The sequence below is a fragment of the Mauremys reevesii genome, linkage group 4 (assembly GCF_016161935.1).
Source record: "Mauremys reevesii isolate NIE-2019 linkage group 4, ASM1616193v1, whole genome shotgun sequence".
NCBI classification, from domain to species: Eukaryota; Metazoa; Chordata; order Testudines; family Geoemydidae; genus Mauremys; species Mauremys reevesii.
In genome coordinates this window covers 98881899-98887898 of record NC_052626.1, presented here as the reverse complement: position 1 = coordinate 98887898, position 6000 = coordinate 98881899, and positions in this window count along the sequence as shown.

The following is a 6000-nucleotide window of genomic DNA, read 5'->3' as shown; positions in this document are numbered from 1 at the left end:
CATTAAAACATTAGCACTACCCTAAGTATTTCACCACTTTTTCACTTATCTGCAGCATACTACCCCCTTTGAAGCTTGAAATGTAAATCTGATTCCTGACTGATTCCCCTCCCCTCCATAAACTCACTAGTTTATTGATGCTGCTTTTCTGTACACCCAGATACCATAGCCCTTTTGTATACATAATTCCCACTATGGTCAACTGGAATTTGGTGTGTGCAATGAACTGCGGGATTAGGCCTATTATTATTTCTGGTGTGCATTCTATTAAAAAAATACAACCAAGTAAAATCATTCTTAATGGCTTGCCCCATTTACAAATAGTTGGGGGGGGGTTGTGGGGAGGGGGAACGTGGTAATTAGATGCTCCCAAATACTGCCGTAGCCACCTTCACCTAGCCACTTTCCACACCAGAGTTCCGTCACAATCCTTTTTAAAATAGTTATTTTTATTTTATAAAAATTGTTACCATACATTAGAATGAAGTAAGTACTAATAATACAAAAGAAGGAAAGGAAAACTTCCTATAAAGCTAAATAGCATGCATTAGTTTATCACATTATTTAATTATGGTCCTATATGGTAAGTGAAGGCAGGAGATTTAGAAGAGGTGCAATGTTCTGGGTCAAAGATGCTATGTCAGTGCTTTCAATGTGTTTTTTAAAACTTTATTTCTTTTTTGTGGGGGAGGCTCTGTTTAAAAAGAAAAACCTAAAATGTTAGAGTTATTCACCATAGCCCAACACAAATCTGGTACACATCATCAAGGATGCAGATAAGAGTATTATATTTGCATTAGATTTTAGGTTCCCTGATTTAAGAGATGTTATTGAGATAAATAATTAAAAAATGTTTTAATTCTAATTATACCTTAGATTATTAAAACTGAATTTTAAAACTATCTGCTTTACTAATTTCACCATTTAGGCTGTCTGTTTTACACTTCACTCAGCGTGAAAAAGTTAGTCAGTTCCATTCAATAGCTCATACTCTACCACAACTCTTTTGGGTTTTCAGCACTGCAGGGAAGTATTTATATCCCAGGAATTATCCATTTCCCCTTATTTTTCCTCCCATTAAAACATTTTTATTCATATTGAGAGTTAAGGAAAATTGAGAGGGTTATTTTAAAAATTATTGGTCTAATTATACCTGAAACTAATTAATGTGCTCAAAACCTTTGTGAAATGTTTAGCATTCAAGACATCCCACATACTTGCAACACATATTAGCTAATTTATTTTTTCTCAAAATAGTAAAGACAATTAGTTGAGAATTTAAACTAATCAAATACAAAGTATACTTTAAAATAATTTTAGCTAGGCGCACAAAAACATTAGCCACCTAATATTGAATATCTTTTCAAATGTATTAAATCTAATAGATTAGAAACTTAACATTGTTTCACTTGAGAGGGAAAGGATCAGAAGTAATCCATGCATTGATGTTTAATTAACCATGCTTTTCACACACACAAGTGATAAGGATTCAGTCATCAAGATTTGAGAAAGAAAAACATCTGATAATTCAAGATCAGAAGCAAATTTATTCCCCCCTCCACTCCCAACCACACAGAAAAGGTTTAAGACTGAACAATGCCTTTGATAAATCTTTAGCTTGGCTCAGTGAATGATCTTTATGTCTGATGGGCCCAGTGGCTTATCACATACATTAAGGCTATAGTAGACTAATTATTACAGTGTCTAAAGAAGTACTTGGAAATACTCTGAGTCTGCCTTTGGTGTTTTTCAGGAAAGCAAGCAAGATGTTTTCCCAGGGAATCCCCTTCCCCACCAAATTTAACTCGTTTAAAAGGAAGTAGAATGATGTTTCTGCTATCACCAGCCTCCAAGGGTATGTCTACACTGAACTGTAAGCCCCAGGTGAGTAGAACTAGAGTTAGCAGGCCCTGATTTTTTTAACTCATTTGTAACCCTAGGTTATGAATTGTTGAACCTTGGGTCTCCAGCATCTACATTGCATTATCCAAGATCATGTCCAACCACCCATATCTCAGACTTCCTAGCACTGCCCCAAAATGTGGCTGCCCTAGCTCTTTGTTCATGGTGCAGAATGGGAAAACTTGACTATCCAGAGGATAAAGGAAGTCAGACCAGGCGATTGTGGGATACTTTTGACAAACTGTCAGAGAACACATCTAGTGTGACTGCGTCTATGCTGCAAAGCAATGGAACTAGTACCCTGGGTCCTGGCTTGATTCAGACCCTCCACCCCAGGAGATCCTGGGATCACACCCTGGGTTAGCATGATTTGTGTGTAAACAGAAGGGGGCTTAGGCTCTTGGTTTATATTGCAGTGTAAACATACCCCAACAGAAGCAGAACCCAGCTGCTTATGTTGGGCTTTGTGCATTCAGAATTGCCAATATCTGAACACTTGACAGCTCTCTAAAGAAGCTGTTGGTCTGAGCTACTAATAAGCTGTTCCCTCACTCTTATCCAGAGAGCAATGTGGACATTTTAGTGAAATGTAGCTTTTCTCCTTTGTCTTTTTTTAATTGTTTAACTGTAGAATTGAAAGTAATGAACAACATTAAAGGGAAACCACAAACCAGAAATCTAGTACACTTAAAGAGATAAAGAAATTTCCTATATAACACCTGCCCACAAATCTTGAAATACAACATGAAGTAAGGAACTGGGTATGTTTAGTTTGTAAGGGAGGAGAGTAAGAGGGGATATGATAGCAGTCTTCAATTACTTGAAGGGCTGCTATAAAAAAGATGGAGAAAAGTTGCGCTCTCTTGCCACAAAGGGCAGGACAGGAGGCAGTGAGTTCAAATTACAACATAGCAGATTTAGATTAAATCTCAAGAAAAACTTCCTAACGGTAAGACGAGTAGGACAATGGAACAGGCTGCCTAGGGAGGTTGTAGAAGCTCCTTCACTGGAGGTTTTCAAAAGGCTTGAGAGCCATCTGTCTTGGATGGTTTAGCTGTAACAAATCTTGCATCTTGGCAGGGGGGTTAGACTAGATGACCCTTACAGTCCCTTCTAACCCTATGATTCTACGATCAATACACAGCAAAACTGGCTTCCAAGTGAGTGTCTGAGGTATAGGTGAAATGTAATGCAATTTCTCTTGCATCGTCACTGTAAAGTGGGTAGGTTGAGTCTGAGTGAAAGTGGAGCCCAGGCTCCAATCCACACCATTAGCTACCCTAGGGCACATCTATACTATAGATTGTTTAATTGCAGCACTGATAGACATACCCCCATTAACTTTCATCTAGCTGGTGCAAGTGATAGTGAGGATATGGCAGCATGGGTGAGCTAGCCTGTACAAGCCCCCCAGGGACATACTTTGGTTGATGATCAGGGGCCCTGTGTCTTCAGTGCTATTATTAGTCATGTTCAGTAGATTAAAGCTACTGTAGGTATACACACCTGCACTACAAATTGCCTTAATTTGCAGTGTAGATATCCCTCAAGTTTCTATGCACCACTGAATTTGAGAGGTTGATGTATGAACGAGGGGGGCAGGCTTCTTGCTTGCATATATATACACCTGCCCCTGGAAATTTCCACTACTTGCATCTGATGACGTGGGTATTCACCCACGAAAGCTCATGCTGCAAAACGTCTGTTAGTCTATAAGGTGCCACAGGATTCTTTTCTGCAGTAAAGGCATATCTAGAGCTGTGAACTTCTTCAGCTTGTTCTGTCACTTGCAGAAGTGCCACATGTGCTGAGGCCCAACTACACCTGACAGCTGTTGGAATGAAATCAGGTTAATCTTGCATATATACAGCTCAAAAGCAAATCTTTCTGATTTTGATCTTCTTAGAGTGGAGATTCTACTTCATTAAAAGGTAAAGCAGGACTTTCACCACTTTGCCAAAGTACTAAATGTGGATGTAGAAAACAATACTAGAGCCTGCACAGGGAACACATCATCAGTACAGTGGTGGTAGAATTAAAGCAATGAAATTTTTTTTTGGGGGGGGGGGGGGAGAGAAGATAGGTGCTACAATATAGAGGAGTTTAAAATCTAGACAAACTCTGAACAACTTTCTCCTACAGATTGACCTGAAAAGTTGTAATTCTCTTTTGGTGGATCCAAAAGAGTTAGAAATATCCAGGGGCTTCCTTTTCAAATCCTAGTAAACTGTACATAATGTTTTTTGGCCATGTTAGAGAGCCTCACTATATCTATGTATCTTAGATATCACCCCTCATGAAGCTGTGCTAGAATTTTACTTATTAGTATTTCACAGCATAATCACAGTGCTACAAAGACATTAAAATAGAACCTAACTCTTACATAGCACCATTTACAACATGCATTATAATATTCCACATGGCTTTTAAACTATTTACTAATGTTAAAAAATAATTTTCAAAGGTGCATCAAGACCACCTCTTGTTCAATATTTCCCTTCACTGAATGGGGTTGGTATCACCCCCAACTGCCAGCTTGCTACAGCCTTACCTCCCAGTAAAAGGCTGAGCATCATTAAGGCAGACAGGCTTAGAACACGTAGGCCCCATTGCAAACCATAGGGTGAGAGATTTCCAAAATTTCCTAAGGTGAATTCTCTTTTAGTTTATCTCACACTAGTGAATATCCATCTATTTCATATACCATTTACCAGCACAGACCAACCAAAACAGATTGCGAACTGAGTTTGAAAAGCTTAACACAAAAAAAGTGTTTTACTCTGCTTAATGGGATAGTCCACTCAATGGTATTTTAAAGGAAGAACACTTTCCTTATTTGCTATTGTAATTTTATGATAAAAAGCCTCTTAATTAGGTCCTTTTAACATGTAAGAACAATCCCACTGCTACAGGACAGCATTCTGTAGATTGGACATATAGATCCATCATTAACTTTGAAGACTATGAGTGAAGTTTTACTTTCAAAACTTCTGGGTCTTTCAATAATTCATTGAAAATAAATAAGTGATCAGCACAGATGATCTCATCTGGTCATCAGTGTCTGATTTGTATCATCCTAAATCCCTAAATATGGCAATTGTCTTAGTCTGAGCAGCATCAAAATGACAGTACTCCACAATTAGTCATTAGGATTGTTTGTGCAAAATATTAAAATCCTCAGAAATGGCAAAACATCATGTTTTCTTACTTTGCTCTGACACTACAAACAAATTAAATCTATTCTACAAGGAGAATAGCCAGTGCATTGAAGTTGGCTTAGTAATTCTAAGTGCCTATAAAAACTATTTCATAACACTTCAACTACTTATAGATTCAGCTAAAAATTTACTGTATGTTCAAAAGAAAAAGGTGAAGATAGTGCACACAAAAGAAAAGTCATTACAAGTTTGTATAGTTTTGTTTTATTATCAAATGCAAAATACATTTAGTAATGGTGTATTGGAAATATTGTTTACTAGGGTAATACAACTCCAAAGATAACAGGTTACCTAAGAGTTCAAAATGCCTTGATATTTCAAAGGAGCTACATTTACCTTCTTACCTCCCCACTTGCTTCATGACAGACACTGTTTTCTTGTTAGAGAGCTGTACCTCTTAATCACTTGCTGAATTTCCTTCCAATGAAAAGAAGGCATCGCAAGTGTTCCATAACTGGGCCTTACCCCCACATTCTTTTCTGTTCTTTTCATTCCAATGCCTGTAGTGTTCAGATACACCGAAGTAGTTCTCAGGGATGAGGGACTGTTCAAGGAATTTCTCTTGGCATCCACTGAAGATACATATGGAACAGCTGACTAGAAGCCAATTAAGTTTTTGCAAAAGAAGAGAACTGTAAGGTAAGGTCCTTTCTCTGATATAAAAAGCTACCGTGCTGGGAAGCCAATTAGAACATGGTTGGAGCAGTTTTAACTTCACAACATAGCTTAGTCCCATCTATACAGTGAATTGTGCCTACCCTATAAAATCCAAGGCTCTAGCATGATTCATAAGGACTTGAAACATAGTTCAGACCCTTCTATGACAAGAGTCCCTCACACTGCAATTTGATAGTGTAGACGAAACCTAAAAGTAGAATCT